Genomic DNA, 24,503 nt, shown 5'->3' on the forward strand with positions numbered 1-24,503 from the left:
GATCCAAGCCTTGTCTGTGACATACATCACAGCTCATGGTAATGCCAGATCCTTAACCCACTGAGCGAGGTCAGGGATTGAACCAACATTTTCATGGATACTAGCAGTTTGTAACCCACTGAGCTACAGTGGGAACTCCCTATTTTCCTATTTATTATTATCACTCCCTTTCTTCAAAATTTTTTACTCAAGCAAAATTTCTATGCCAAAACAGTTGCTTATTTTTATGATATTTAAGATATTTACACAATTTGATTTGTTTCACTTAGACATTATCATATGATCAATATTGCCACTAATAATGTCATCAAAATTATATTATTTTCTGTTAAGGCAGTTGAGCTAATAATATTGGTTAATGCTTTCTTTTGAATTGCACTTTCTATTTGTTCTAAGGCATGGTGCAACACTATCTGAATACCCTTAATCAACCAAACAATGAATAAACAAATTTTGTTATAGTCATACAACAAAGTAAGATGGCAGAATAGAAGGACTGGAACTCAACTACTCTCCTAAAAACAACAAAATTCACAACTAAAGACTGAGCAATCTCCACCCAAATGGAACGGAAACCTTAAAAAAGATACCCTACTGCAGAAGAAAAAGAGGAGGCCACATCAAGAGGTAGGAGGGGCGATTTCGTGATATAAACAACCCCATACCTCCCAGGTGGGAAGCTCCACAGACTGAAAACTAACTGGTTCACAGAGACTCACCTACAGGAGTGAGAGTTCTGAGCCCCACATCAAACCCTCATGTGCGAGGATCCAGCACTGGGAGAAAGAGCCCCTGGAGCATCTGGCATTGAAGGCCAGTGGGGCTTGTGCACAGGAGCTCCACAGGACTGGGGGAAACGGAGACCCCACTCTTAAAAGGCACACACGGATTTTCATGTGCACTGGGTCCCAGGGCAGAGCAAGGTCTCCATAGGAATCTGGGTCAAACCTGACTGCAGTTCTTGACCTCCTGGGAAAACAGGGGTTAATGTGGCTTGTTGTGAGGGAAGGACATTGAAGACAAAGCTCTTGGGAATATTCAGCAGCTGCCTTTCTCTGGAGATGGCCATTTTGGGAAAATCTGGCCCACCCGTCAGTCAGCCCTGAGAAACCCAGGGCAAACAACAATACAGTTGGGATCACAGCCCCACCCCTCAGTAGACAGGTTACCTAAAGACCCCTTAGGCACACAGATGCCTCTAATCCCATCCAGAGACTAAGTCCCACCCACCAGAGGGATTAGAATCAGATCCACCTACCAGGGGGCAGGCATCAGCCCCTCCCATCAGGAAGCCTACAGCAAGCCCCCATACTAACTTCAGCCACAAGGGGGGCAGACACCAGAAGTCAGACAGGCTACAACCCTATTATCTGTAAAAAGGCCACCACAACAAAAACCTATAAAAATGAAAAGACAGAGAACTATAACTCAGATGAGGGAGAAAGGAAAAACCCCAGAAAAACAGCTAAGTGATGAGAAGATTCTCAGCCTCCAGGAAAAAGACTTTAGATTGTTGATGCTGAAGATGATGCAAGACATTAGAAATAAACTGGAGGCAAAGATGGATAACTTACAGGAAACACTGACCAAAGAGAGACAAGATATAAAGCTTAAACAAGAAGAGATGCAAAATACAATAACAGAAATAAAAAATTCACTAGAGGCAGCTAACAGCAGAATACAGGAGGCAGAAGAACGAATCAGTGAGGTGGAGGACAGATTAGTGGAAATTACCGATGCAGAACAGAAAAGAGAAAAATGACTGAAAACAAATGAAGAGAGTCTCAGAGAACTCTGGGACAACGTGAAATGCCACAACATCCGTATTATAGGGGTGCCAGAAGGAGAAGAGAGAGAGAAGGGGACAGAAAAAATATTCCAAGAGATAATAGCCAAAACCTTCCCTAACATGGGAAAGGAACCACTCACTCAAATCCAGGAAGCACAACAAGTACCATATAAAATAAACCCAAGGAGGAATACACCAAGACACATATTAATCAAACTGACCAAAATTAAAGACAGAGAAAATATTGAAAGCAGCTAGGGAAAAGAAACAAGTAACATACAAGGGAACCCCAATAAGGTTATCAGCAGATTTTTCAGCAGAACCTCTGCAGGCCAGAAGGGAGTGGCATGATATATACTTTACGTGATGAAAGGAAAAAACCTCCAACCAAAATTAATCTACCCAGCAAGGCTCTCATTTAGATTTGAAGGAGAAATCAAAACCTTCACAGATAAGCAAAAGCTGAGAGAATTCAGCAACACTAAACCAGCCTTACAACAAATACTAAAGGAACTTCTCTAGGCAGAAAAGAAAAGACAGCATCAGGAAACCAAAATCCCACAAATGACAAGGCTCACCAGTAAAGGTATCTATATGGTAAAGATACGAAATCATCCATGCACAATTATACAACCAAAATCAGGAATCATGAGAAGAGGTGCGTACAAATGCAGAACACTGGAGATGAATTTGCAATTAAGAGAACAACAACTTAAAACAATCTCATATACATATAGACTCTTATATCAAAACTTCAGAATAACTGCAAATCAAAAATCTACCATTGATACACAAACAAGGAATCTCTGGAGAAGAAATATATCCCATAGTAAATAAGTGCATAATCCACCATGAAAGGGGTTATTTGCCATCATTCTTGGAATGCTGAAGTCTTCTTAGATCTGATTCTGATTTCCTCTCCATCAAAGAATTTATGATAATTATAATTAAATAATGCAACTGTACAATTAAATAATATAGTTCTACAATTGTATTATTAATAACCATTTCTCTCCATGGTACAATGTAAGGTCTATAATGTCTTGTTTATCATATCACCTAGAATGGTGTAATGCCTATATTGAAGAATCAATAAGATGTAACAAATTGTGAGGACAAATTTATGTAGTTACACTGTTTTTTTAACCAATTTATGCATTTTATATTTTACTTATTTTCAGAGGGTGTATTATTTTCCTTATTCCTACCAGTTAAGTCATTCTTTATATTATGCTATATAAAATATTTAATTGTATATAAGGCTTTCTTCTTTATAAATTTTAGTTGCATAATATACACAATTTTAATATAATGCTAATTTTTAAAGAAAAATTGAACTATAATAGGTAATACTAAATAGTAAAGATGAATGCCATACAAAATGGGATAAAGTATAGAATAAATTTCCTATTTGTCTCAGCATACTTTCCATTCCACTTCTCCAGAGGGAGTCACTTAATCTGTTTCCTAAGATCCATGATATAATAATCTGTGTGAATGTAATTGTGTTTAAATGTATGTATTTTATTCTGTAAAAAAATAAAATAAAATTTCAAAAAAAATCAAAATAAAAAAATAAGCCAGACTTAGTGCTCGATGTATACACAATAAACAGTGTTTGTCATTACAAAAAAACCAAAGTATCACTCAATGACAGAAAAGAAATGAACTGTCAATTTACACAAGAACACGGATAAACTTTATAAAGGTTTACTGAGATACTCTCAAAACACATTTACTGAAGGAATGCAACACACATAACACACACACACAATGTCCATACAGCATGATCACATCTATAGGACTTCCAAGTGTACAATGACAGCAATCAGAAATTTTACCTCTTTGGGTAGAGGAAACTGACTGAAAGAACACATAAGAGACCTTTTTCAGGTGATAAAAATATTCTCTATGTATGGATATATACAATTGTGAAAGTTTATGAAACAAAATTTAAGATTAGGGCTTTTTCATTGTTTACGCTTTTTACCCAAATAAATAAATAAGGAAAAGGTAAACCTGCAAAAGCGTTGTTACTGTGAATTCATCCATGTGTTGTGATAATGTGGATACATAGCTGCCAATTTACATCAGAGCTTCTCAACATTGGCACTAGTAACAAAGACTGTCCAAGTCTTTGCTGAGGAGTCGGGGAAAGGGCTGTCCTATGCATTGGAAAATGTCATAAGCATCCCCGGCCCCTACCCACTAGATATTGGTAACATCTCCCAGTTGTGACAACCAAAGATCCCTTCAGACGTTGGCAAGTATCTTCTGGGACAGGAGGGGTGTGGGGAACAACTCAGCTGAGAATCACTGATCTGTATGTACACACATACACAAGAACTGGTATCTGAAGGAATGTCTACCAAAATACCTGGAGTAGCTACCTTTGAATAGTGGGAAAGCGGATAATTTAATTTCTCCTTTGCAAATGGATATATGTATAAGATCACTATGCATGAACAGGTTCAGAGTATACCTGCTTTTGCAGATCTACTTTTTTTTTTTTTGAGGTAAAAAGCACAAATCATAAAAAAGTATCTGAAAGATTCGCTTTAATTAATATTGACAATAGACACGCACAATCTGCATAGATCATTTTGTCTAAGCTATTTTAAAATCTAAAGTTCTTAAAAACAAATGCTATCTCTTGTGGGAAAATTTGAACTGAGTCTGTTTCACTTCACCACCTTGCCCTTTGGCCACTCTCATGTCTCTACTTGAGCTCCACCTGCTTTTCCATGGAGGAAGATGATGGTGATAGGGGCAGGCTGGCTGGCAGGAGGCAGGATTCTGAAGGACTAAAGCTGAGCTGCCAATCTTCACAGCAATGAACAGTAACAAAAACCAGAGAACAAAGCCAGGGACAGTGCAACTCTTGGAGAGCTCTAGAGCTAGAGAAAAGTTCTAGTGCATCCCCAAGCAAGAGAGCCCAGGACAGGTTGTAAAGTTGCAATTTGGAGTCATGGACTGGGAAATGAGAACTAGTCAGGAACAAATGGAGCAGAGAGAGGGTGGCCCATGGTGAAATGCTTAGAGTAAGTGTTATCTTTGAAGTTTGTTCTTTTAAGAGATAGTCACTTAGAAAATGAATTGTTTCTATTCAGCAGAAAAGAAATTTCACAAAAGAGCCAAAACACTCAGCACTGTTTTGGACTGTGCCTGGCTCAGGATTCTCTGTCATCTTACTTGGTATCAGCATCCAGACAGCTCCCAAACCTTCTGTGTTCATCTCACATTTCTTGCTCTAAGCTCAAGCCTGAGACACCTGGACATGCATGTACTTCTTGACTTAGCGGTATTCCTCAACATGTCTGTCCTCCTCCCCTAGCACTTTCCTGCTCTGGTCCTATAAAATAAGCATTTTGCTGACCCAGTTTAATCTCCTGAGACCCACCCTTCTCAACCTGAATGCAGATGCATCATGTGACAGGGACAGTGTAACCTGGGGATCCTCCTTATATAATACAGTACTTCATAACTGAATAAACACATCCAGGAAAGCTAAAGCAGCAAGCTGATTGCTAGTTTGCTAGGTGAGGAAATCAGGTAAATAACCAGTCTGCGAAAGCATCTTAGCAAAGATGGTTGATTTTAGATATTTTATTTTCAATGTAATACATGTTCCTAGAAAGTAAGCGGGAAGTTGGAATATCATAATTTCTGATGACAGTACCCTCTTTTCTTCATCTCTAGATCCAATAATAATTACTGCAATCATTTAGACATGATACAAACAAAATGAAGGATGATTTATTTTAATTTTCTATATGGCCAGTTTACAAGAATGGTACTGAAATTTTAACTTTCTATGTCCTATCTTAAACAGCTATTAAATAAACATGTAGAACCACAAAATGCATCTCTAATTCTCCTTTCAATTCCAATGACTCACGTCAACAATTTTTAATTGGGTAATTTCTCATTTGTAGATGTTTTAACTGTTCATTCATTAACACAAACGGTCTTAACTAGAAAATCTAATTTATAAAAGTGTTATTTTTAACAATAAATAGGAATTTGGTAATAGTTTAATGTAATGATCCCAATATAAATTTTCAAAGTTAATCTGAAGAGAAATCTAAATTTACTATCCTTTCTGTTTTCAACAAATGCAGACTTTTTAAGGATGATTCAAAAATAATCCAGTTAAATTGCCAATACTCATACTCTTATTTCATTTTCAAATTCATCATTTTGCTTTGCTTCTTACTATTGAACTCAAAACTATATTCTTCATTTACTGAATACTTTATCATCAAAGTTACACACAAAAAAACTGTCAACGATTTAGGGTAAAGTTATAATATAACTCTGTACCAAGGCATTATTTGGTATCTTTGTAAAAAAAAAAAGAGTCTTTTACATCTCACAAGAAACTTGGAATTGGAAATATGTATGGGAATCCTTTTTTTCCCCAAAAATGAGAACTCAGTTATAAGGAAGATAAATATAAATGCTAATTCAAATGTGAATTTTTTGCTTTTTACTCACAGTTTGGGAAAGATGATTTAATATTTCTTGAAGTATGGGTTTTAAATAAATTAGTTCATATTGTACGTGTTCACTATTTATCATAACAAAGCAAAGTTCTTTGCCCTTCAAAATAATTCTTTGCTCCATTAAATCCCAACTATATGGGATGATTGCTATTTGGACAACATTCATTTTCTTTCCATGATAATACATTCTGCTGTAAAATTCAAATGCCATATTTATCCTGGTCAAACATTACTCTAAGCTCTATGCATTTCTGAACTCTGAAATCTCCTAATATAACTAATATTACTGCTATTCATTTCATAAAATTCCAAACATAAATCTAATTACTGCCAAAAATGATTACAAACAGGAAAATATGATCATGGAGAAGTGAAAGGTCAGACCACTTGATCTTCTAAATAGTTGTGTGCTTTAAAGAAAAAAAGAATATATTCCACTTAAGAACAAAAAGATAACCACATTTGGATTTGTTTCTCTATATTACTAATACAAGTTAATACTTAGTTTTTTAAAAATATGACAATTTTTTATAAATATGTCATAATGAAGTCTTTTCATTGCCACTAGAGACTGATTTTAAAAGATGATATGCTGATCTGTAAAACCTATTTGATCTGTAGACTTTTTTCAAAGCTTTTCAACTATGACGCTTTGATTAAAAAATAATGTGTGATATACTTAAGAATGATACTAATAACATATTTCATTTCTTTACAATATAAACATAGCTTTTTTATGGCCACACTCTCAGCATGTGGAAGTTCCTGAGCCAGGGATCAAATCCACACCACGCAACAACCTGACCCACTGCAACAACACCACCAAATCCTCAATCAGCTGAGCAGCAAGGGAAACTCCCTGTTTGATAAAGATAGACTGGATAACACAAGGTAACCCTTCTATTTATAAAAATTATAGAAAAAATATTTTCCTAAGATTAAAAAAATGGACTGAGACAGGAAAATTATCTAGGATTTCCTTCCAAATAATCCAGAAATATGGGAGAGAGTTGTGAGATAATATATCAAACAGGGCTAGCCATGAGTGGATCATTTTTAATGTCAGGTGTTAAATTCATGGTGGATAGTAAGGATGCAGACAGGAAGGATCATTTTTACATTATTTGCTCAACTTTTGTGTATGTTTGTATGTTTTTTAAATGATTATAAATTATATGTGATCCATCTTATTGTGTTATTTTTAAATTTTAAATAATATACATATATATTTTTACTTTAAGAGCAAATTTGTCCAAAAATGAGTTATGTGGATCCTGGATCCTCATTTATCTTGATTTATCAGTAGTCTTTTAGAGAGTTTCTCTACTAACTAATATCTTATCTATTACATTTGTCAATTTATCTTCACAAAGTAATCAGATCTGCCTAGGAAATGTTTCAATAAAACATTTGCCTCAAAATGATTTTTTTCTGCCACATCGAATAGAATTCAAAGTTTGAATCATAGTCAAACCTTGTAATTATTATTTAATCAATAATTCAGCCTCCCTGTGTATCTCTGTATGACTGGTGAACTGCAAAGGACCTCATTCAAATAACAAATATGTTAATTGCAAGAAGAGTCCCATGATCTATGTGGCAAAAGGAGAATTCCACGGAGAGGCAATTTTTTTTACTCATGGCATAGTCTAGGCAGATAAGGAACTGGATTGAATTAGTATTGCAAGAACAGGTATAATATAATAAGAGCAAACATTTATGGGGAGCTCACCATGACTCAGGTCTTTTTTATAACTACTTCTCCTTTAATTCTCTCAATAACCTCTGGGTCAGTGTTAGTACTGTAGACAAGAAAAGGAAGGCTCAGAGAAGTTAGGAAGATACCCAGGGCTCACAGTAGGAAGCAAATCCAGAAATCAAATTCAAATCTCTCTAAGCACTGTAAATTGCCGCTTCAGGGACCGTTAACACTTCATTTTTTTAAACAGAATAAACTGTTAGACTCTATATCATAATCTGTACAATAACATGTAAGAAAATATGGGAGTTCCCATTGTGGAACAGTGGAAACAAATCCGACTAGTATCCATGAGGATCCAGGGGGCTGGGAATCCAGAGTTCTCGTGAGCTGTGGTGTAGGTCACAGAGGGCTCAGATCCTGCATTGCTGTGGCTGTGGTGTAGGCCGGCAGCTACAGCTCCAATTAGACACCTGGTCTGGGAACTTCCATATTCCACAGATCCGGCCCTAAAAGGCAAAAAAAAAAAAAGAAAGAAAAAAGAAAATGGCATAATTTAGGAAGATAATAATGTAAACAACATATATATGTACATAAATAATGTTAGTGTTTACTGAGCACCACTGTCGTAAATTTTCATTTACTCATTCATTCTATAAATATTGACTTCAGTTCCTCGTACATAAACTAGTTTTCCATATTATAAGCAGTAAAAAATATATTATAATTCTTCCTCAAATTTCTTACGAGACCCCAAAATTTAGTACTCATTTTACTGATTTCAAAAAGTTTAACTTAACCTCTCTTTCAGAACTAGTTTTGTACAATCGTTTTATTATTACCTGCAATCATTGCTGTTGTTTTCATAATAGCAAAGCCATGAGAAATTGACATAATTTTACCATATCCAATGACTGAAAGGTAAATTAGCCACCAAAGTGGATGTAATTTGGTTGTTAGATGATTTGGGCATATTGAGAGGCATTATTTATAATGACTTTAAGTTCACATTTTGTTTCCCTCTGACTCTTTAAAAATGTATTCACCCCTAAAGTAAAAGCTTAGCATGTGCCACAACTTTTCTGCTCCCTCAACCAAAACAGTCACAAGAACATTCTCAATTCCAGTTATGTCCAACATAAAATAGTAGTTGAAAACCTGATCTTGATTTACTGTTTTCTCTCTTCATCAAGTTCAGACCTGCTTCAGGCTGGAAGCCTGCAGTGGTTTTTTTCTCTATTTATTTTTATTTCATTTCTTCTATTCCCCGTCCAACGCTAAGCTTTCACATTCTAACACAACCTAGCAATCCTACTCCCAGGAATTTGCCCAAGTGAATTAAAAACCTATGTTCACATAAAATTTTACGCAAAATTTTTATAGCCGCATCTTTCATAGTCACCCCAAACTGGAAACCACCTAGACGTCCTTCAACAGGTGAATGGATAAATAAATTGTGATGTGTTTCTACAATGTAACGCGATTCAGTAATAAAAAGGAATGGACTAGGTTCACACAAAAAATATAGATGAATTTTAATATGTTTTGCTAAGTAAAAGATGCCAGATGAAATATGTTTAAATATGGCATGACTCTATCAATGTAGCATTCCAGAAAATTGGAAGCCATATGAATAGAAAACATATTGGTGATTGTCAGGATTGGGGATTGTGGAAAGGGGGCCACTTAGAGTTTTCTTATGATTATAGGACTGTTCTGTAAGGTGCTGGAATGGGGATATATGCTTTAAGCTTTCTATGAGTTCTATGAAACACATAGAACAGTACATCACAAAGTGAATTTTTACTGTAGAAATTTTTTTAAATGTTGAACAAAAACAATGTCGGGGAAACACTAGAGAGAATGCAGACTGTGACAAGGCATGTAATTGTATGTATGACATAACTTCACTAATGGGGTAGAAAATAACATTTCCTATACTGGAAGTCTGAAGAGGAGAAGGAACTATACACAAACACCACGCTCTAGTCAGTAAATTGTTTCTCACAGGAGTACATGTTAAAATTTTGGAAAGGAATTTACCTTGTCAATTTCTGAGAGCTATTTTTATCCACTATAGAATAAAGAAGTTACAAGTTAGAAAAATGGGATGCCAAAAAAAATCATGCTGCCAGATTAAAGTTGTATAAATCAAAATATAAATTCACATTGATTTTAATAAATCTATGGATAGAGGCAGAAATATAGATATAAGCCTATATGTGGATTGGCAAACATGTAATACTCCCTAGCTTTATCTGCAGAAAGCACCCAGAGGCAGTGACACTCCAGTAGCAATGACCACAACTAGCTCCAGGTATTTTTTTTTTTTTTTTAATCTCATTCTTCAACAAAAGGAACCAGTATTCCTTGGAGAGATGGCTGACTAGCACTGGGGCATGAAACACATTAGATGCCTCTGGAGAAATCCTGTAGTGTCAGAAACTAAGGAAGTCCTTGAAACACAAAAAGATAAGCACTTGTGGAAGGGACACAGAAGCCAAACTAGCAAAGTTCCAAGTGGGACAATAACAATATAACCAAAAATAAAGAAAAAAAATATTGGTTTTTTTTTTTCAAGGAATAAAATAAATATTCAAGATGCCACACTTGTGTAAAGAAACAATTGGAATAAAATTAAACAGAGAAGAAGAGACAACTCTTCCTTCCTTACAAAATAATTCCAATTGATTGATGTAGAAGGAATAAGAGAAATATAAAATCACAATTAAAACACAATATAGGGATAGGGAACTAAGAGATACAAATTCTTAGGCATAAAATAAGCTACAAGAATACACTGTACAACAATGGAGGATACAGCCAATATTTTATAAAAACTATAAATGGAATATCACCTTTAAAAACTGTGAATCACAGAGTGCATTTTGTGGCTCAGAAGAAAGGAACCAGACTAGTACCCATGAGGACATGGGTTCAAACCCTGACCTCACTCAGTGGGTTGGGGAATCTGGTGCTGCCGTGAGCTGTGGTGTAGGCTGGAGCTATAGTTCCAATTTGACCCCTAGCCTGGGAACTTCCATATGATGCACCTGGGGTCTTAAAAAAAAAAAAAAATTGCCAGTCATCATACTGTACAACTGTAACTTATATAATATTGTACAACAATTATATTTCAATAAAAAAATAATTACTTCAGGCAAGATCCACAGCCAAATGCTTAAATTAGTAGAAAAACAACTTTAATAAAAGAGAATACTCATATAGCTTCAAAGTATCTTTCCTCAAAATATTTATTAATTACTGGATGATTCTAACTTATGTCCACAAATTCTTTGATATTATTCCTTTCAGGAGGTATCATTTAATTCCCCTCCATTTAAGAGTTACTTGACTTAATGACTCCCTTCCAATGAAAACAACAGGGATCAGCTGGTTTTATTAGAACATGCATGGGAACATTACGTATTGTCTATGCCTGCTTTTCTACTACATAGCAGAGGTAAGTCATTGTGACAGAGAGCATCTGCCTACAAAGCCTAAGATATTTACTAACCGTTTTTTTTTTTTTTTCCCAGACCTCTGAAATAGAGTGTGGGAAAAGAAAAAGTAAGAGACAATCCTGGCAGACATCACCTTACCCACATGATCAAGGCTGGCATCAGCAGTGACCATTCAGATTGATATCATCAACACTCTGCCGTGATACAAAAAGACACATCATGTCTCCACTCTTCTTCTCCCAAATTCAAGTGTCAAGGTCATGAAAGATAAGAAAATTCAGAGAAATAGATTGGAACAGACTAAGAATACATGATGGTTAAATGCAATGTAGGATATTAGATTGGATTCTGGAATAGCGTGAAAAACATAAACTCTGAATAAAGTCCATATGTTAGTTAATAATATTGTACCAATGTTAATTTCTTAATTATGCTATTATGTGTGCTATTAACATTACAGGGTATCTAAGAATTCTGTCTTACCTTTGCAACATTTCTATAAGTCTAAAGTTATTTCCCAATGAAAAGTTTTTAAAAGTAAAGTGTAACAGAAAGACAAATACTGTATGATATCACTTACATGTGAAATCTTAAAAATACAACAAACTAGTGAATTGAACCAGAAAGAAACAAACCTACAGATATAGAGAACAAACTAATGGTTACAAGTGGGGGGACATTAACAAGTCGGGGATGAAGAGGTACAACTACTAGGTATAAAATAAGCTATAAAGATATATTATACAAGACAGGGAATATAGCCAATATTATATAACTATAAATTGGAGTATAACATTTAAAATTGTAAATTATCATGTTGTACACCTGTAACTTATATTGCACAGCAACTATACTTTGATAAAAAATAAAATGAATAAAAATTGTAATTAAAAAATAAAGTAAGAACTTTTTCCATACTCCCACAGCATCACTGAAGAAGCACAAGCTTAAAATAGTTGGAGTTCTAGTTGTGGCGCATTGGAAACGAATCTGATTAGTATCCATGCGGATATGTGTTCTATCCTCGACCTCACTCAGTGGATCTAGGATCTGGTGTTGCCATGAGCTAAGGTGTAGGTCATAGACATGGCTCGGATCTGGTGTTGCTGTGGCTGTGGCGTAGGCTGGTAGCTGTAGCTCAAATTTGAACCCTAGCTTGGGAACTTCCATATGCACTGGGTGTGGCCCTAAAAAGCCAACAAACAAACAAACAAACAAACAAAACCTTAAAGACACAGCAAGAAGTGTCTATCTATGTGGGTACTTTGGGACAATAGTGACATATTGAGGCAGAGAGAACTCTCCAATTTTTCTTTGGAAACATAGGTATGGAAATACTACAATCTTTGAGTGCAGGTGCCCAGCTTATGGCTATAAAAGGAAACAGTTTAAAGGAAAAGGACAGAGGCAGATCAAATATGCTGAAAGTATTTGAATCAGTTGCACTATCCTGGATTCTCAATCACAAGCCAAAGGATGACGTTTTATGCTTTAAAAAAAAGGAAGCAAGAGCCCCATCGTCACATCCTGTCACAGTGAAGCTATTCAAGTGGGATAACAAAACGTCCTCCATTTGTTAGTTGGTTGTCACCACTCAGCTATGATGAAAATATTATGGAAAAATAATTATTCAAGGGCACAGATATGAAAAGAGATTATAATATTAATGAATAATGCCACTGACATCTATAGCTTAATGTTGAGGATATAGAAGAGAGGAAACTCTATGAACATAATTGTGGGTAAATGATGTGTACACCTAGCATTCTGACTTTGGGAAGTCTCTTGAATCCTTTAGATTTCTCTCGCTTTTCATGGAAAATGAATATAATAAACTTCCTCAAAGTGACGTTGTGAAGGTGCCCAATGAATTAATGGGTGTAAAAGCACTTGAGAAATTTTAAATGCTATGTAAAATGTTGGTGTTATCAGACTACATATGTAAGAATACTCCTGATATATGTCAGTTAGCTGTGTGCTGGAATTTTAAGACTTCAAAATTCCCTTTCCCCCATCTGGGGAGACATGCATATAAAGAACAATCTATAGAGTCCTCGGGGAATAGAGGCTGTAGTTATGGACATATGAACCTTGTCTTATATATACAAAGGCACATTAGGTTTGACTGAGAAATGCAGTTAGTTTATCTGCCACCATTCTTATACAATTTTTAACAGCTCTGTTGAAGAGTAATTGATAGACAATGAATTGAAGATACTCGACATGTAATTATTAAGAAGGTTGAATGTGTGTATATAGCCATGAAAACATCACCACTTTCAAGACAATGAATATAGCCATTATCCTCCAAAATTTCCTCTTGTCCTTTTGTAAACTTTCACCTTTCCCTGCTTCCTGTCCCCATTCACAAGCAATACTGACCCTTATATTTTTTTGGCCCCAAACAGAAAGGTACCAGGAAGTATGGTTTTTGCCCTTAAGCAAAATTTAGAGTCTTGCACTGAATTTAAGTTCCCTCCTCTGATTTTTTTTTTTTTTTTTTAGCATTATACATGAACACACATCTGTATTATGAAGTGAGGTGTGGGTGTGAGAGAGAAAGGGAAAAAAGAGAGATTTCCCACATTATGACAAGTTGTGTAACTCCCCTTTTCTAATACCTAATAAATACAGCACTACCGTGGGGTTTCTAAGACTTAAGTAATATGTTTGCAGCCTGGGTAGTAATTCAGTTTGTTATCCTGGCAATTTGAGATAACTGCACCTGCCAACAGAACCCTTGATGTCACTCATCCTGTCACTGTATTACTATTGTCAGCACCATGACATCTTGGCATTTCTTTTCCCAGATTGCGCTTCTTTCAACTTATTATTCTTTGCAAAACACTGCATTAGTGTTATCCACTCATGAAAACTACAACTTTAAAAAAAATTTTTTATTAAAGTATAGTTTATTTACAATGTTCTGTCAATTTCCACTATACAGCAAAGGGACCAAGTCTTACAAATATACAGATACGCACACATACGTGTATGCATATATATACACACACACACACACACACACACACACACGTATATACATATATATGTGTGTGTATTCTTTTTCCCACATTATCACCTGTCATATTCTTTCCCAAGTGATTGGATATCATTCCGTATGCAGAATCTCATTGCTTACCCATTCTAAATGTAACAGTTTTCACCTATTAACCCCAAACTTCCAGTCGATCCCACTCCCTTGACCTCTGCCTTGGCAACCACAAGTCTGTTTTCCATGTCTGTGAATCTGTTTATATTCTGTAGATAGATTTATCTGTGCATATTTTAGATTCCACATATAAGTGATAGTATTTGGTATTTGTCTTTCTCTTTCTGACTTACTTCACTTAGCCTGAGACTCTCTAGTTAGTATATGTTGCTGCAAATGGCATGATTTTGTTCTTTTTTATAGCTGAGTGGTACTCCATTGTATATATATCTACTACATCTTCTTAATCCATTTGCTGTCAATGGACATTTAGGTTGTTTCCATGTCTTGGCTATTGTGACTAGTGCTTCAAAGAACATAGGGGTGCATATATCTTTTTGAATGAAGTTTTTGTCCAGATATATGCCCAGGAATAGGATTTTTGGTTCATATTTAGTTTTTAGAGGAATCTCCATACTGTTTTCCATAGTGCTTGTACCAATTTACATCCCACCAACAGTGTAGGAGGGTTCCCTTTCCTCCACACCCTCTCAGCATTTGTTTTTTGTAGACTTATTAATGATAACCATTCTGACCAGTGTGAGGTGATACCTCAATGCAGTTTTGATTTGCATTTATCCAATAATTAGTAATGCTGAGCATTTTTTCACATGCCTGTTGGCCATCTGTATGTCTTCTTTGCAGAAATGTCTATTTAGGGCTTCTGCCCATTTTTTGATTGGGTTGTTGGGAAAACTACAACTTTTCATTTTTGATGTAATAATGATGGAAGAAAACACAATGTATAGTCTTCAGGTTGGAAATACTTCTAAATTCTGATAGGAAAATAAAATGAGCCTAGTAATGATTGAAAAAAATGAGGCTTAGTCACAGAATAAATGATTTTCACAGTTTTTCATCTTTTTTTTAACAACTTCTTTGACCAAAAATAATCTAACGTAATTTTTTTATGTTTTTATTTCCATTTATTTGCAAAATAGAATTCTGTCTTGTTCTCTGATTACCCTATAAGTTCATGTTTCTTCAGTATGGAAAGTACCAAAAGTACCTCTAGAAATTATGTTCCTCTGCCAGCACACCAAAAAGTGTCAACAAAAGTTTCCTCTCATCCTGCCTATTACCAATCTTCCATTACAGTGTATCTGAAGCTAAGCTAAGTAGACAAACATTCTCCCACTGTTTCTTACTTTGAAAATCCAGATTATATAATATCTATATATGATGTCTTTAACTTTTATATTCACAACTTTTATCTCCTTAAGGATTCCTATTATAGAGGCAGAGAGTTTTAAAGCAGGAGCCTTGACATGATAAACTCGGGTTCAAATTTTACCTCTACCAGTTACCAGCTTTCGAACCTCAGCCAAATGCTTCACTTTTCTGAGCCTCAGTTTTCTCTTCTGCAGAATATGGAACTTTGGGCACAGAGTAGCTGGGAAATTTAAATGAGAAAATATATACGAAGCAATAACCAGCACCTGTCACATAGGAAGTGATCAGTAGAGGTTAGCTTCACAGGCCCTCTAATTATGACTACAGTTATAATTTCTGGTTATGAACTGGATGGAGAAAAGAAAAATATATATATTTGTATGTAACAATAGGCTCGTATCCAAACTTGGGACGAAAGCACAGGCAATATTCTAATTTACCTTTTCTAATTTGAATATTAAAAATGATGTAGCCTCATAACTGGAAAATGGGAAACTTCCCATGTGGTTGTTTCTTTTTTAAAAAATTTTCAAGGAGAGTTGCAACTGTTTGTTTCAATGGACTGAAGTAAGAGGCCATTTGACTAAGCTTCTGAGTCATGCACCACTTTTTAAAGTATGCTGCTGGAAGAAACCTAGGTGCAAATTCTGTTCAATATATTCTGTTGTGCTGTCTGTCTCCTGCTGTGAATGAGTCATAAGGCGTGGGCACAAGAAAGTATCAAATAATTATGTCTTCAAGATCTAACTTACTCATCTCCAGCAGACGTGTGATCTGAAAGTATGATTTCCATGCCCCCGAGGGTGCAGCAGTTGAGTACTTCTTCTGGCTTCATAGGTAGGAAGTTTACACATCACACGGTACTGGGTCCGCATCCTTGGGGTTACAGCGAATTGAACCGTAACACTCTCATGTAAATAAGATGATGCTGTGCAGTGCATTCTTTAGTTTTTCATTTTAGGACAGGTAGTTACACAGACTTTAAAATATGCTACCTCATACTCAAAAGAGAAACTTTTTGGTTTACCTTGAATAAGAATAAAAATATTCCAGAACTTCCAATAATATATTTGCCATACATCATTCGTGTAAACATTAAAATATTTAAATTTTAGTTCCCCAAAGACTTTTCAATTAATAGCTAAGATTGTGAGTCAAATTTGGTTATGGCCAATAAAATTAGTCATCAAAGCACATATTTATAGTTAACTAGATATGTAAATTCCAAGAATCTGATTCAGATTTTCCAGAACTTTCCACTAGTTTCTTTTTTATTTTAAAATGTATTGGAGTATTTACATGTGGAATCTAAAAAAAGGACACAATGAACTTCTTTGCAGAACAGATACTGACTCACAGACTTTGAAAAACTTACGGTCTCCAAATCAGACAGGTTGGGGTGTGGGGTAATGGGCTACGGGTTTGGGATGGAAATGTTATAATTGGGTTGTGATGATTGTTGCACAATTATAAATGTAATAAAATTCATAATAAATAAATAAATGGGAAAAAATGTATTGAAGTACGGTTGACTTACAATGTTGTGCTAGTTTCAGGTGTACAGGCAGAAGAATCAGTCAACATATACATGTGTCCATTCTTTTTCCCAGATAGGCTATTACAAACTATTGAGTAGATTTCCCTGTGCTCTCAAGCACATTCTTGTTAACTATCTATTTTCTACAGTAGTGTGTATATGTTATTTCCATCCTCTTAATACCTCCCTCTCCCCATGGTTTCCTCTGTGGTAACAGTAATTTTGATTTTGAAATCTGTAAGTTTGTTCCTATTTTATAAACCAGTTCTTTTGTATCATATTTATTAGATTCCACATATAAGAATGTCAAAAAAAAATCCCTGATAACAATGATGTATTCATATAGAGGCTGATATATATAATTGTCTCCTATTTTATAAAACCACTGTTTTTTCAAAGGGCTTTTATAAATATGCTTTTGAAATCTCACTACTTTCTTTTTCCCCAGTAAACTCACAAGAACATAGCAATGTGCCTATAAATCTCCAGTGGCCTACATTTAGAAAAAAATTTAAGTTTCTCTCATTTATTTTATGTAAGATTCATTCATTTCTATTTAAAAGCTCTTTCACTTGTGCTCCTGCATGAAAATAGTGCCTCAAGTGAACAGAAAACAACTGTCATTACAAAAACTCAACAACAAAGAGTCCTATATCATTTTCCTTTATTTTACTTAACTATCTTCTATTTTGTCACTTATTTAAATAGAGCTAAAGATTTTTTAAATAAAAAATCTTGCGTGGATTTCAAAGTTAGAGAAATGTCTCCATAGACTAGAATATAGTAGCTCTACTACAGTATCATATCTCTATTTCCCATAGCAAAAGTCCAGTCTCTGAACCATAGGTCTAGAAACTCCACATGTATATTCATACACACTTAGGCTAATGTTCAAAACTAAAGGAATCAATTTATTTTCTAGAAGCTTTCACTATAGCTGAATTTTCACAGCACACTGGGCAGAAAACTAGAGAATACCTGGTGTTTCAAATTACTATCCAAACACAAGGATAGTAATAACCATATACTTAATATTTACCATTAGCCAGAGAAGGTAGATCACACACATAACTAAAACAAATGCACTGACTATGCTCAAAGTTAACAAGGAAATAAGTGCCCCGTGGTGTGGGAGTTCACAGAAGTGAGGCAGCCCTTCTCTATGGAAAGAACAGGGAAGTTTTCTTAGGAAGTACCATAGTCTGTTTTACATGTCATCTTGGCTGCCCATGAGGTATCCAGATATTTAGTTAAACTTATTCAGGGTATACCTGTGAGTGTGTTTCTGAATTAGATTAATCTTTGAAAACAGGTAGACTGAGTAAAGCAGATTGTCCTCCCCAATGTGGATGGGTCTTATCCAATCTATTGATTGAAGAAGAAGTGGGATAAAGGAGAATTCTTTCTATTCCCTTTCTCTCTTCAAACTGGAACATCAACCTTCCCCTGACTTTCCACCTTTCAACTCACACTCAAACTGGAACTATATTGCCAGCAATCCTGGGTCTCCAACTTGCCAGTTTTGTCTTGGACTTTTCAGCTTTCATAATTGCATGAACCAAAACTTATAATAAGTCTAGATAGATAGATAGGTAGATAGATAGATAGATAGATAGATGGACAGACAGACAGACAGACAGACAGACAGGAGAGATATATAGAGATAGAGATATATTATTGGTTCTGATTGTCTAGACAGCCCAGATTAATACATAAAGTCAGCATACAGGCTTGATTTAACTAGGTAGAAGTCAATCAGATTCTACTAAGGATAGAATTATCAGGTACCATGGGAGCAAAAACATTCCAGCAAAAAAAATAATAGTGTTGATATTTAAAAAATAAAAGTAGGGAGTTCCTGTTGGAGGCTTGCCAGATATGCATGTATACAGGCCATAGTGAATCAAAGAAACTAGATTGCACTTGAAGAATGATGCTAATCTAGGCTTGCAAAATATATAAGACTTTCCCAGACCCCTGGGGGAAAGGGCGTGAGACAGGAAATGTACATCGTTTGAGTGGCTGCTTGAAAGCAAGTTTCCAAATCCTCCAGATATCATCAATGGAAAGCCATTGACATTGTTCTAATGACCAGAACCTTAAGGGAGTTGGAGAAAAGGGAGCAATAGCCTTAAGCATAAACAATATAATCTTTCTCTGGAGGGTTAATTATTTATAACATCTATGAATACAAAGGGTCTGTGCCTGGCATATCTGTAGCCTTGATCAGTAACATTGCAAATGATGTACATACAAGGAAGAAGAAAATAGCAAATAAAAATCATGACTTGGCTCAGAGGGTTGCTATTGCCTCTCTCCAAGGCAGTAGCCCTCTGATCCCCACTCTATTTCTTTGTCTCTTCTTTCTTAAATCTGCAGCACCGCTGACTTTGGGACCTGAGCTGACGAGCAGGTCTTGTCAAGTTCCTGTTGTGGCTCAGTGGTAATGAACCCAACTATTATCCATGAGGTTGTGAGTTTGATCCCTGGCCTTGTTCAGTTGGTTAAGTAAGGATCTGGAGTTGTGATGAGCTGTGGTGTAGGTCATAGACGTGGCTCAGAGCCCGTGTTGCCGTGGCTGTGGCATAGGCCAGCAGTGCAGCCCTGATTTGACCTCTGGTCAGGGAACTTCCATATGATGCAGGTGCAGCCCTAAAAAAGAAAAAAGAAAAAGGAAAAAAAAAGAAAAAAAAGGTAGAATTGATTGGAAAATACAGAGAGATGAATCTGAAAATCATTTTAAAAACCATCACCATGGTAATTACTGATAGAGGTTATTAGGTTATTGAAATCAGATATTAAAGAGATATAAGTACTAATAATCTTTAAAGATCTGCTGTGCAACATTGTACCTATAGTCAATAATAATGTGTTGAACACAAAAATTTGTGTAGCTCTCATGTTGAGTGTTCTTACCAAAATGAAAAAAAAAAAAAAAAGAAAAAAAAAGCACTGTCTTTCCTTTTCTTTTCATTTTAGGATAACATCAATGATAAAGAGTGGGAAATCTTGAACTGAGGTTCATCTTTGCTTCCAATTTTCTCTGACTACAAACTTTTCTTTAGCAATATCTTATACAATGACCATAAAAGTGGAGTACATGACTTTTTTTTTTTTCATGAAATATCCAGAGAAAGAAAATGTGCCAGTGCTCTATTGATCAGCTATTCAACAACAACACACGTTTCTGCCTGAATTATCAGCAGCTCAAACCTTGGCCAAGATTTATAACATATCAGTTTGTAGCATTCCAAAATTTGTCTTTGGCTGGCTCTAGAGTGAAGTTTATTCAAACCATTCCACAGGAGGCTTAGCTTTCCAGGAAGGGGTCAGAAATCAGAGCAGTTTTCTGGACTGTACCTTAGTTTGAAGATTTAGCCTTTAAAAATAATTCAAAATTGATAGAAATACATGTATGTATTTCCCAATGATTTCTACAAAATCCCCAGTCTCCTTCAGTCTCTCCACATCTGATCAATCTCATCTAATAAATCTTGCCACCAACAGATTTCTCTATGCCACATGAATTCTGTGCCTATTTCTCATAAAAAATTTTTCCCTCCTAAGTCGAATGAAATCCTCTTTTCAGCCCTGTCTTTCACAACCAACTCATGCAATCATACACCTGAACCATAAATGGGGTCATGAATACATTTGTAACTTCTCCCTCAGCATTCTTTGCACTCCCCAGGGTCTCTCCTTTGCCCATTGTTTCTGCTTTTAAGATTCCAGATCCAGGGAGATCCCACTGAGGATCAGGGATAATGAATCTGACTAGTATCCATGAGGATGCAGGTTTGAGTTCTGGTCTCACTCAGTGGATTAAGGATCCTGCATTGCCATGAGCTATGGTGTAGGTCACAGATGTGGCTCAGATCCCATATTGCTGTGGCTGTGGTGTAGGCCAGTAGCTGCAGCTCCAATTTGACCCCGGGCCTGGGAATCTCTATATGCCAAAAAGCAAAATAGAATGGAATGGAATGGAATGGAATGGAATGGAATGGAATGGAGTGGAACGGAATGGAATGAAATGGAATAAAATAAAATATATTCCAGATCCATCAAATACTCATCCCCTTCTCTCTGCCTGTTTAAACCTTGCTTAGAATCCACCTCTCCTGGAAAGCTTTGACATGACTACAATCTCAAAACCATCATCTCATCTCTGGCCATCACCATTATTTTTATCTCACTTTACACCCCTTTCTCCTCCTCCTCACTTTGTTTAAGCATCATCAACATCCAACCAGAGCCTTAGACTTTTCATGTCAACATGCAAAATGATCAGATAAGCTCCACCATGTTGTGCTCACTATAGTAGTTGTAGTGATTGGTAATAGTAATGATAAAAGTAACAGGATGCTTCTACTCAATAAAAGCCAAGCTAATTCCACCACACCCTCTTCATCTAGCTAGGTCTTTCCCGTCATTCAGTTCCCAATCCCCTACTGCCTCCTCTTCAGAGAGATGTTCCATTCCCTTCCTATTTAAAGTTGCCTGTTTTTTGGAGATCCCAGTGTGGCTCAATGGTAACGAACCTGACTAGTATGCATAAGGACACAGGTTTGATCCCTGGCCTTGCTCAGTGTGTTAAACATCCAGGATTTCCATGAGCTGTGGTGTAGGTTATAGACATGGCTTGGATCTCACGTTGCTATGGCTGTGGTGCAAGCCAGCAGCTATAGCTGGGATTCAACTCCTAGCCTGGGAATTTCCATATGCTGTGTATACAGCCCTAAAAAGACAAAAATTAATTAATTAATTAATTAAGTGCCTGGTTTTGTACTCAATGCCTCTCCATTTTATTACCCTGTTCTTAAAATGATTATGACTATTTGTAATCACCTTTTATTTGTTTGGGTTTCTATACTGCAGTATAAGCTCCCTGAGAGCAGAAAGTTTTTATTGGTTATTCAATCTCCAGAGCCTGGAAGATCACCTTGTCCATAACAAATATCCAATAAATAGTTATAAATAAATAAATGAATAATTTATTTGGAAATCACCTCAAGTCTTATCAGGAGACAATTCTCTCTGGGTCTCCCATGCTTCTAGACATCTTATAAACAGAGGCACTGGATGTCTTTGTGCTAGACTATCTCTTTAAGCAAGTTAAGATATGAACAGTCTTGGAAAGATAGACACAACATCTCCTTGCGGAGTCAAGAACAAGTTTGCTGGCCAAATTTTGAAGATGGAGATAGTGACTCCCTTTGAAGAAAAATCATATGTACTCATATCTAGCATAATAATATCTCCTCCAGAACAAAGATCAACCAGACCCAATGACCATTAGAAAAGATTCAGACTCTCTAATCTCAGAGTTCTTGTTCTATAACACATTCCACTGGATGCACAGATATTATTTTCTGCTCTTTGTGCTGCCTTGTGGGAACCGGGGCTCAGAGAACTGCTACAATTGTTGATGCTCTGGCTACTGCCATTGCTTCTGATCCAGGAGTCTGGTATCTTCTGCCTGCATCCATTAGACTTTAGTTGGCTAACTTGTTAGCTTTAGCTTAAGATAAAATCTCAGACAGTCAGAGTCCTTGACAAGTTCCCTATTTCTGTTAGCCCTTTTATTAAATTAGCACAAGCTAAGTCAAGCTGCAGTAACAAAAAAATTTTTTTTTTTTAATGCAGTGTTTCATTCAGGCCAATTGTGCAATTATTCCAGGAGAATCTCTAGGACAGCTGTCCTCCACATGTCATCTCTGCTTTCTGGCTGCTTCCATCTTATGTCTTCTCCACATAAAGTACTGCTGCCACAATTTCTGAGAAATAGTTGCCACCAGAGTTGAGCATCTGAAATTAAATGCTTTCCCCCATGTGTGTCACATGTCACTTCTCACCTTCTCTAGTCCAAGGAAGTTACCCAGTCACAGCTCATGTTAAGGAGTACAGAAGCACCATCATCTATGTCACTGGAAGTAGTAGAAAAGGATGTTTATAAACAGCCTTTTTTTTTTAAAGGCTATCACAAGTTTTATTTTTGTATGTGTATTTTTTTATTTTTAAGCTTCTTGAGAGCAGATATGTTCTTATTTTATAAAGAATTCTCTATAATACCTTATATACCATAATCATTTAAGTACTCTTTATTGATTAACCTAAAAAAATTGCCATCTTCATTGAGTTATTAGAGGCATGCAATAAGAGCTGAAATAAGAATCACTAGCTCTTTGGATAATATCCTTGAAGATGTAGTTCTAGGCTACATGGGAAGATTGTTTTTCACAACAGCATAAGAAACAGGATAAGCCTTCCTCATGTTTCCGAGTGATTTATTGACATTACATTATTAGTGAAATGTGAGCAAAGATAGAAATTGCCCATTGATATCCATGCTTTTCACATACAATTCCATTTCTTATCTTCCGATCAACATTTACCAAGGGTTATGATAGAAACATGTGTTATATAGTGAAAGTGGGCATTTGCAGTGTTCTGTGAAATTCTAAGATTCACAAAGCTAAACAGGTTTACTTACTGCAGGAAGGTTCAAAGTCTCAAGTATGATAAACACATTTATAAATTAATTGAGAAAGATAGGATAGCATCTGCCAGAGTCTATACACGCACATCTTATCCTTCATTCTCCCACAAAGCAGAGCTTTAATCTCAGAGAATATATATGACAGACTAGAAGAAAAAAAACAAATTTGTCCTTACAAATTTGTCATTGTTGTGAGTGACTAGAGCTAGGTTTCTCTGGCATCTTCTGAGATGGCTTATCAAATTAGTCTTAAAACCCTACAGCTCGGGGATTTAAAGGGCAAACCTATATCTTCAAGATTTCACTCTAGACCCCATTGGTCTGAGGTGCCCTCAAAAGTATCAACTCCCCCAGTATTTTTAGAACTTGCATGTGAGAGCACAGGTGAATTTTCTCAAAGAGTCCACTCTGTAATGTCAGGAAATCACAAAGGCTAAAAAGTTATCCCTTAGTATCCACAGGGGATAGGTTCCAGCACACCCCCTGCCCTGCCATGGATACCAAAATCCACAAATGCTCACATCCCTTATATAAAATGGGGTAGTAGGCACATCCTCCTATGTAACTTGTCATCTCTAGAGATATATAATACAATGTAAATGCTATGTAAACAGTTGTAAAAACAGTGT

Source organism: Sus scrofa, chromosome 13 (genome assembly GCF_054392235.1).
Source record: "Sus scrofa isolate SSC_HxYL_T2T_F1_AM1 chromosome 13, Sscrofa_HxYL_maternal_Yorkshire_Landrace_v2.0, whole genome shotgun sequence".
Lineage (NCBI taxonomy): Eukaryota > Metazoa > Chordata > Mammalia > Artiodactyla > Suidae > Sus > Sus scrofa.